General features: G+C 31.4%; 1 long non-coding RNA gene across 1 annotated transcript; it reads right to left on the bottom strand.

Moving 5' to 3' along the window:
• Positions 1 to 7,578: 7,578 nt before the first annotated feature.
• Positions 7,579 to 9,376, bottom strand: LOC131606135 (uncharacterized). The gene is made up of 3 exons (XR_009284739.1): positions 9,135 to 9,376; positions 8,188 to 8,627; positions 7,579 to 8,043 (listed from the first exon to the last, which is right to left on the bottom strand). It is a non-coding gene; the product is annotated as an uncharacterized LOC131606135 (long non-coding RNA).
• Positions 9,377 to 10,821: the final 1,445 nt, after the last annotated feature.

The raw sequence follows: 10,821 nt of genomic DNA, 5'->3' as shown, positions 1-10,821 counted from the left end.
ATAAGGCAAAAAGAGCAAAAAATTCACAATTCTCTAATATGCTATACTTTCCACCTTCTCCAGGAGATGCTTTGTAAGTTTTCTCTTCACATCACCTTCTCTTCTCTTATTTTGGAACATAGGGGATAATGTCCAGTTTAAGTTAGGGGAGGGGGTATTTTCCTTTTCTATTTTTATTTTTCGCAGTTTTATTTTTTCCTATTTATTGTGTGTTGTTAGGATAGTTTTTGCGTATGTTGCATGTAGAGCAGTTAGATTTCCCCAAATTAGAGCTATTAAAAAAATTCTGAAAAAAGTTTTTTATTTGAGGAATACCATATTTAATTATATAAGTTTGAAGGGATGATAGAGTGAGTTTAGGGATCCTAGAAAAGTATATAAAATCAATATTACTCGAACACGCTAAGTTTCCCGAGTAGGATGCGAGTCTAACATGTATTTTATACCATAGTACTCTGACTGTAGGTAGTACTTCCTAAGTAGTTTAATCTTGATAGTCTGGCATATCATTAATTCATATATCATGTTTGATCGATTGAGGAAAAAAACATCAAAAAGAAAGAAAAAAGAAAATAAAAATTGGTCGTAAAAGAAAATTGCACCTATTAAGTTAGGTAACTCTCTCCCGGTTATTTAACACAGTGGTGATTGAGCCCTAACGTCAATAGTGTTTACACAAATTGTGATTGACTCTAAACAAAAACCCAAAGGTGATTGACAAAACCCAGTGGTGATTGACACGAGCCGTGTTGGCCCTTGAAGGCGCCCTATAGTAATTTCTAGATGAGAACACGACCTAGCTGTATTGCCTGACATAACATGTCCGTGTTTGTTGACACTTCACGTTTCAGGCCCAATTTCTATTGCAAACTTTGGCATCCTGTATTATTTTCAAGACTAGAGGCTTCCAAAACTATTTTTTCTTTCATAAGTGACCATTTATGATTGTACACGAAATTATGAGTAAGAGTTTTTGGAACATTTTTGTGACTTTTGACATCGATAACCTCCTAAGACTTAATGTAAGTGAGTGTTAATAATTTAGCATGAATTTAAGGTGATTTTTGTGACCTTTGAAAGCTCAAAACCGACTGAATTTAGTGTTTAATGGTCCACTATTGTATTAACACGAATTTAAGGTGATTAAATGACAATTATTATATAAATAGTAGTTATTTATTGAGATTTAGGAGGAGACATTAGAGAGACATCCTAGAGTGACAACTTAGAAAACTCTTGTATTTTTCCAGCTTATTTTAGTTTTGCTTTTGAAATTAAGTCATTTTTGCTGCAGCTTATTTGTATTATTTGATTTTCTTTTATTCAAGTTTTGTCTACAATTCATTTTATTTACGCAGTTTCTATTTTATTTATGATGTCTTACACTTGTTTAATTGTAGTTTACTCCAACATAAGTGAGTAGTTATATAAGGACAAAGGGTCGTGAGAGTCTATCTCATGACGATCTCCAATTGATCTTTTCGAACATGAACTACGATAACTTTAGGTGTTTTTTATTTTAGTATTTAAAACCATAAATATATTTTTGTCGGTTGCGAAATTGTTTAAATAAAATTTAAACAAAAATAAAACTAAAAAATTATTTAAATATTAAAACAGAAAATTACTTAAATAGTAAAATACTTTCTAATGCGCGATTTTGGACCTGGTTGTTTCAGTTTTGAAAAAATAGATTTTTTTTTTTGTATATTTGAAAATAGATTTTTCAAAAACCGTTTTTTAAAATATTACGAGTTTTTTATATTCGTTTTTTCTAAAATAAAACACTAATTTTGACATCTTATAACATAAACATGCATTAATGAAGACCAAAACTTAGTCAAAATCGTAATTTTTTCAAAAAGATGTATTTTTAAAATGATTTTTATGAAAAATTATTTGAAATAGCTTCAAAATTAAGTAATTTTTTGAAATTTTGATTTCCAATTTTTTTTCTAAATAGATGAAATACCTAAAATCACATTTTAAGAAATAGCTATTCAAATCAAATATTTATTTGAAATTTTTATAAAAAGTATCTTCGTAAAATTTTTTAGAAGCATAGAAGTCTTGGAAATAATGCAGGATGCCAAAGTTTGCCATAGAAATTGTATCTTTGTAACACTATAAAATTCACTTTAAAAAAATCCAAAACAACGGATGATAGAAGAGTATTTTAGAATTTATATTAATAGTTATTAGTATTGTTATTGGATTCTAGTAGTATTTGGGCCTTTAATTAGTTATTGGGCTTTTAGTTACTATCCACTTCTTCTACTATATATGTACTCATTGAGAGGTGAGAAAAGTGAATCAAAGAAATCAAAGTTTATTTTTATCTCTATTTCCTTAGGTTATTTTAATGTCTTTCTCTTTTTATTGTTGAAACCCTAATCCTATTGCCATGGTAGGAATTTCTTCCTATCAATTGGTGCTTTCATCATGTACTCAAATCCTCCTATGGATTACTCTTATCTTACACCTTCATCTAATCAATGGAGCATCCCTCCTACCTATCCCACAAACCCCTCTTTCACAACTCCTATCACACCTTCATTTCTATCCTTTCCATGGGAACTTTTCTCACCCTATTACACAAATCCATATGTTCCAACATCATCACCAAGTTTGTATCCAAATCATGGGTATTCACCACATCCACCTAATCCTAACCCATATTCATCCTATTCATCTTCTCCTTATTCATATGACCATAATAATTATCATCAACCACTCCAACCAAAAAATACCTCTTCCATAAATGGTCATCAATATCAAACCCATTTTAAAATTAGAAGGGATTCTGATAAATATCTCCATGTGACTCATCCTTCTTTTAAAAAACACTCAAAAACCAAATCTGCTTATACCATTTCCGGCAGCTCACTTTACAATGAAAATGGGCGAAACCCTCTTCCCACACCTCAAACCCCATCCTCAGTGGTTTATCCCTACACCCATCGTCTCTTCCGAATTCAGTTTCAATCAAAATCGAAACAAATAAGATCTCAAATATTTGCTTCTCATTTAAATAGAGAAGCTAAAAGGTATCCCCAATTTGGACCGACGGAGGAATCTGTGAGCAAAGCGTCAACGGCGGTATTCCGGATCGGCACCGATGTTCACCTATACAACGACCTCGAAGATGTCAACATCGCCCCTCTCCTTGAGAGCAGGTTTGATTTCGAGACTAAAAATATTGAGAAATCTCTCCGTATACCAGAAGATGAAGAGGATTTTAAAAATAACCAAACCACTTGTCGCACTGTAATCGACGATGCCGATGATTTTTCCGACAAAGCTTCCTCTATTGAATCCTCTCAAGACGACTTATTCGGTGAAATCGACAAAGAAATCATTCTCAAACGCAAAGAGTTCGTTATACAAGGTCTTCTCAAACCTAATCCCGCCAAAGAGGATATTGCAGACGTCATTCACGCAGAGCTTCAACCAGATGAAGTCGACGATGCTGAAGAAATTGAGCATTTCAAGGGTCTTACAGTCAATTCTGATGAAACTCTGGGAGATTTATTAGGTTCTAATTCTGATTCTTTCTCTGATTTAGATTTTGATAGTTCAGTGAAGAGTAAGAAAGCTAGAATAGTTGAACCTAGGTTTCAGATGACTTTGGCTGAGCTTTTAGATAGGAGTAAAGTGGTTCCTGTTTCAGTTTACGGGAATTTAGAAGTTGATATTAGTGGAATTCAACACGATTCTAGGCTTGCAATTTCTGGTGATACAGACGCGTATGCTGCAGCGGTTGTTCATGCTATGACAAATGTATGTGATCGTCGGAATGTGAAGCAGGCATATATATTTCAGCAGCTCCTTACTAGTATTTCTACGACCAATACACCTCCTCCTGTGAGCATTTTCGAAACCCAGGGTGCTCCAATAATTGGAGTGCAAATTGAAGCCACTAAGGAAAGTTCAAGGCCCAAAAGACCCGTGTTTATTAAGAGAAGTATTGCTCAAGCTTTTGCACTACAACATAAGAAACTGACTTCTAGTGTTGATACCCAAATTATAGGTGGACCCGCAGTAAGTTCACAGTTTATACAAAAGCAAGCAGTTTCTACGGCATCGTCAAAAGGTCGTACTCTTAAAGTAGGTGATCGGGCGACGTTTGTTTGTGACTTCCCTTTTACTGTCTCATGTCCTCAGTTCTTTCCTGCTCCGAGATTTTGGTCTAGCCCAATTCAAAATAGCTTAAAACCTATCTCTCTTGCTTCAAGTGAGGATTATGTTTCAGCACCTTCTAATGTCATTTGTGCTTAAAATTTTCTCAAGTTTACTTTGCATCCCTATGTTAATTTTGGGTTGGATAGATCTTTTATTCCAACCAAATTGTCTTCCTCAGAAATTATCGATAAGTTGCTGTTAGAGATTCCAGAGGTTGTGGAAGCAGCTCAGCATCTTAGTCTGCTCTGGAAAGATTTTAGTCAAACAACGGGGGATTTAATTTTCAGGCGTGATAACAAGATAATGGTTTAGGAGCCATGGTTCTTGATGACGGTAATACGCCCGCTTGCTTGAAAAATATAAGAAGAGATGACTTGGAGATAGTGCTTCTTGGAAGTGGTTCATCTCATCCATCCAAGTATCAAAACGAGTCCTATAATTATCCCAAATGGCAACAATTTTCTTTTACAGAGTCAAAGTTTATTGCTGGTAATGAATCTGATAATTCCCATTTGAGCTACTTAAAATTGGTTAATCATGAGAAGGTTGAGAAATTTCTGCAGCTGATAGCAACATTCATTGGTGGTCAATTTGCTGAGTACTTACAGCCTGAAATAGTGTCCCATTATGAGAGTGTCTTTCCCTGCATTTTAAATGCTCTTGATGATGCCTCTAATGAAGTGAAGGAACAGCCAAACTACACTTTGGCTGCTTTTTGTGAGAACATGGGTCATGAAATCCTCCCCTTTCTAGATTCGTTAATGGAAAGGTTTTTAGAATCTCTCCAAAACAGTTATCGCAATTTAAAAGAAACATGCATGTCTGCTATTGGTTCTATTGATTATGCTGCAGATCAAGCTTTCTTTCCTTATGCTGAAAGGGTTTTTGATTTGATGAAGAACTTCAAGGTGCTAACTAATGATGAGGTCGGTTATGTTAGCAAGGATGACAATGATGTTGCGGGAAAAGATACCAAGTGACTTGAATGGTGATCTTTTTGTTTTCTTTTACGGTTTTATTTACATTAGTGGAGTTTTTCTCTTCATTATGTGGGATCCAGGAAAGAGTAATGTAGCCCCAACAATTATGCAGTTTAAGTGTTATTTTACAACCTTGAGGACAAGGTTGTTTTGAAGGGGTTGGCAATGATAGAAGAGTATTTTAGAATTTATATTAATAGTTATTAGTATTGTTATTGGATTCTAGTAGTATTTGGGCCTTTAATTAGTTATTGGGCTTTTAGTTACTATCCACTTCTTCTATTATATATGTACTCATTGAGAGGTGAGAAAAATGAATCAAAGAAATCAAAGTTTATTTTTATCTCTATTTCTTTAGGTTATTTTAATGTCTTTCTCTTTTTATTGTTGAAACCCAAATCCTATTGCCTTGGTAGGAATTTCTTCCTGTGAAGGGACCTTTATTTTTTGGTATGCAAAGTCAACCTTCCTAAATCATAAAGTCTGTTTCAACTTGCTTGAAAAATGTGAGTAGATCATAGCTTTAGATCTTATTATTAGATACGAGTGACTTTGCTTAAATAAAAATATGTTGAATTCAAATATGAGTAATAAGTTTTAAAAGATTATAAATAATACAAAATATATTGAATAATGATTCATATCAATTTAAAATATTAAATTATCATTTTACATTTAACGGTTAATTAACCGTTAATTTTACATAGTAACACTTCAATTCAACTAGTTAACTTAATCATGAACTATCCCTTATAAATTTATTCCTTAACCATTGATTCATTTATAATTAATCCTCAAATATTTTATCAAATTAATACTTCAATTAGATGAATGTTAAACAGCTGGATCAATTTTACTTTACTCGACTTAAGACAAGTACAATTCAGCAGCTAATTAAGCTATAGACAGATTGATTCATTCATGGTATTAAATTTTGAATACATGTGATGTAGACAATACAGTGTGAGTAGTTGTCACTTTGAGATTTTTTTACCTATCTGCCCCAATAATGAAAAGATAATACCAACATGCCATGAAATGAAAAAAAAATACTCAAATGCCACACTTTTAGTTCACGTCCGTCCAGGGGTTGGCCGGACCGGTGAAGATTTTTTTTCTCCAGTTGGGGTCCGTCCAGGGGTTGGCCGGACTCTAACTGGACCTTTTTTTTTTGTTTTTTTTTTTTATTTTTTTTTATTTTAATTGATTTAAATCATTTTAAAAAAAAAAACGAAAAAAAAAAGGGCCAGTTAGAGTCCGGCCAACCCCTGGCCGGACCCCAACTGGGGAAAAAAATCTTCACCGGTCCGGCCAACCCCTGGACGGACGTGAACTAAAAGTGTGGCATTTTGGTGTTTTAATTTTAACATGGGGCATATTGGTATTATTATTTTAGAATAGTGGCAGGTAGGTAAAAAAATCTCACTTTGAACTTTTGACCGATATATGATCTAGATAGATAGCTAGATTCTCTATAGTGACATTATATATCTACTTGTTTGGCAGAAACTAGAAAGAAGCAGAACTTTGAAAAACGTTGGAATGAAAAACCATCCCTTAATTGTTTTTGCTACTATTAAATCCAACAATTTACACACTAGAGAAAAAGTATAGAATTCTCACAAACAACTCATTAAATACTCAATTTGAGCCTAAAACACTTAGTCTATGTTTGAAATTTATTTAAAATTACGGTAGAAAATTATGGTGGGTAAAAGTTGTCAATAGTAATTTCTGAAAATTATAGTTAGAAGGGCTCTCAACGTGCGGTGGTGACAATGGATCGTATTTTCAAACACACTGTTATATAGACAAAAAAATCTTTTATTTCAAAACAACATTAGAATTATATTTCAAAGACAAAATGTTCAATTCACACTAAAATGGAAAGAATAATTGTACAAGTAATCAAACTCAATTGGTCAATTTAATCATGAGAATGATATTTTGTTTATCTTTACTTACTTTCATATGTTAGTAAAGATAAAACGAGTGAAGACGCAAGTAATCAAACTCATTTGGAAGCATAAGTGATGTCCGAAACCCATAATGTTTATCACACATGATTGCGACCACATTCACACTACAACATTTATTGTCTTTCACAACACTGGAAAATTGTTGCCAAAACTATAAAAAACGTTGCCTAAAAGAAATGGCAACAATTTTCGAGCGTCCTCTGTTCGAGCGTTGCCTATGGTTTTAGGCAACGCTTTTCTCATTCTTTGGGCACACTATTTATAAACGTCGCCTATCATTTGAGAATAGGGGACGTTTTTCTCTGTTACCTATCATTTGAGAATAAGGGACGTTTTTCTCTGTTACCTAAGACGTCGAGTTTCAATTGTCCCCATATCTATCAACAATGTCAACAATTTTAAAACGTTGCCTAAAAGTGAACTTGTACAAGAGATTCCAATTAATGGAAACTACAGCTTCGAATTCATGGAAATTACTATAGACACATTAACTTGTTCAATGTTCGCCTTGAACTTGTACATGAGATTCTTCAAATTGAGTATTGTGATAAATAAGTTTTTTTAACATCCAAATAATATAATAAATTATAAATTCAAGAACAAAATGTGTCTGGATAGGAACAAAACAATTACACTTCACCACACTATTAGAAAAAAAATCGTCCAAACACACAATGAAAACAAAAAATTCCCCCCTCTCTTTACAACAAAACTACTACAAGACAAGAACTAATAGATAGGCTAACAATGGCCCATAACAAGAACACAACAATACACTTAAAACCCAAAAAAGCAGAAAACACCTCTCATGAGCGAACCATGCTAGAAACATAAATAAGTTAATAAACTTAAATGCTCTAATGAAGACTATAATTTGGACATATGAAGTTGTTTCAGACTACCTGCACATCAAAAACAAAGAGAAATCATAGTATAGCAATTAGAACTACAAATATACAAAACATAAAAACAAACTTTTAGTTACATGAAAGGAAAACTAAGTTCTACATAAGGAGGAACTTAACACAAACAAACTTAAATTATACCTGATTAACTAAAAATTCTTTCAACATGTTTAAGAAGTCATCCTGCCTCTCTCTATCAAGCCTTTCAAGTCCACTCTTATTATTTTTCTGCATCGTGAACATCCAGCAAACAAAGAAACCAAGGAAAAAAACAAAAAGAAAAGAAAAATATAGGACAAAATGGAAATAGAAAACGTAAGCAACAAAATCTAAAAATTAAACATCCTTGAAAAAGACCGATTATTACACTTTAAAATCAAACATAATAATAAAGTTTAAAAGACTAAACCAGGATGCATGAAAGACTAGGCTAACATATTATTATGAGTTTAAAAGACTAAACCAGAATTCATTGAAGGAATTGTCCAAAGCCTTGTAAAGGGCAGTCTCACAAAATTTGAACTCTTATCAAATTTTCCAGCTCTACACCAAAGGATGTCAGCTGATTGAAACTAAGGTTCCTGCAAGTTTGAGCAGTCATTATCAATCTTTGCTTAGAAATTAAAAGTTAAAGCCTAGATTGAAGATTATCCAAATTATCAAAATTACTAACCTGGTATAATCCACTAAGCACAATTGGTAAAACCAATTAATTAAATTCAATGCTAGAAAATTTAGTTTTTAACAAATAAAACAGAACCAACCAAGTTTTGTATTTGAAAAACTTCTTATCAGATATAAACAAAACAACTTCTGGATAACAAAAGTGGAATCCCATAAACATTATGCAATAAACAAGTATAGAAAATTGATTGAATTGCTCAAAACAAGAACCACAGTTCAAAGCACAACTCATATACTCTAAATCCAAACGGATTTATCTGATTGGTTTTCAAAATTACATTTAATAATTCATACAAAACGATAGTGGTTCATATTAATTTTGTAAAAAGTTAGGGTTTCAACAAAAATTGATCATTCTCCTCAATAAAATTTAAATTCAGAAGTTAGAGAAAAAAGATACTCACCCTAGAAATAAACGAAGCCCGCGACGGCCTGACGAAACACAAGAGTGGTCTTTGTTTTATGTTCGGCTTCGTAGTGTCCGGAAACAATGGCGAAGGAAGGTCCTGACGACGGCAGTTTGAAAGAACGACGAAGAGGTTAGGAATATGAACATGACTTTGGTTCACTATGACTGTGGAGAAGAATTAGGGATCTCTGTCGAATAGAGAGAGAAAAATGCCACACCTTTAGTTTACTTTTTTGATAAAACAATAACTATTTCAAAAAAACTATTATTATTTTAGAAAAACTTTTTTTTTTTATATAAAGTAAACTAATACTATATTCTAATAAACTACACGTAAAGTTAAATTTTGTTTAGTCCAAAAACGTAAAGTTAGATTAGAAAAAGCTAAAAAGTTTAAGTGACTAACATTATTTTTCCAGCTGTCAAATAGAATATATATATATATATATATATATATATATATATATATATATATATATATATATATATATATATATATAAAGAAATATGTTCTTAATAATTTAATCTCATAAATATATATATATATTCTATTACTAAATTAAAAAAAATTTATAATATTTGGAGAAAATGTTAAATAAAATATTATATAACATTTAAAAAATGTAGCCTTTTTGTTTTCAATAATGTAACAATCTGAAACTGTTCCCAGAAGTATTTAAGAGGACATTTATCAATCCTTGTCAAAGATAAATTATAGGGACGCCTGAAAATCGTTCCCAAAAGTATCTTAGGCAACATTTGTTAGGCGTTGCGAGAAATGTCTCGGCAACACACAAAAATCGTTGCCTGTTCTGTTTTTAGGCAACAATTTACACATGTTGTATAAAAAAGTGTTGCCAAAAGCAATAAATGTTGTAGTCACTAGAATCTATTTTCAAGAGTTGTGTCGTCAAATTCCTTTCTCAATATATATATATATATATATATATATATATATATATATATATATATATATATATATATATCCGAGAAAAAAAATAATTTATGATATATGTTTTGAATCTCAAGAAAAGTAGTTTATTTTTCAAAAATCGTGTCTTTCTTTTTATTTTATTTTTTATTTTTTAATTAATTGATATATTCATTAAGTTTCTTTAATAATTGAGGGGTTAGATAATGAGATTTTATAAAATCACATGTTCATTAAGTGTTACCATATAAATCTAATTTCTCCAAACTCGTATACATCATTATTTGGAATGAGTTGACAGATTGAAAAAATCATCACAGTTCAATGTTGTATGTTATTCTTCTAACATCAGCTTTGAACAAATTTTTTTTTCAGTTCGTACAATCCATCTCACATAATAATATTTTTGTTGTTATTATTGTTTCCACCTCTCTTGCAAGGCCAATGTTATATTTTAGAATAATATTCGTATATTGTCAATAAAAAAAATACTCCATGATTTATTATTTTTTTGATTGACAACATTGAGAAATTAATTCTTAAATATACTGTAAATTGCAAGCAATGTTTGAATATTGAAGCACACAAAGAAAATGGTGAATGATAAAATAAATTGAAAAATTAAACATTACATATTACTTTCAATTTTTTATCATTCACTATTTTTTCTGCAAGTAATATATTACCTTGGTTTTATAAAAAATCAAGGAAAAAGTCTCTATTTTATTTTTATTTTTTATTAAAAACAAAT

This window comes from Vicia villosa, linkage group LG5 (assembly GCF_029867415.1).
Source record: "Vicia villosa cultivar HV-30 ecotype Madison, WI linkage group LG5, Vvil1.0, whole genome shotgun sequence".
NCBI classification, from domain to species: Eukaryota; Viridiplantae; Streptophyta; class Magnoliopsida; order Fabales; family Fabaceae; genus Vicia; species Vicia villosa.
Note: the sequence above shows the minus strand (reverse complement) of the source record. Positions and strands in the feature narration are given on the sequence as shown.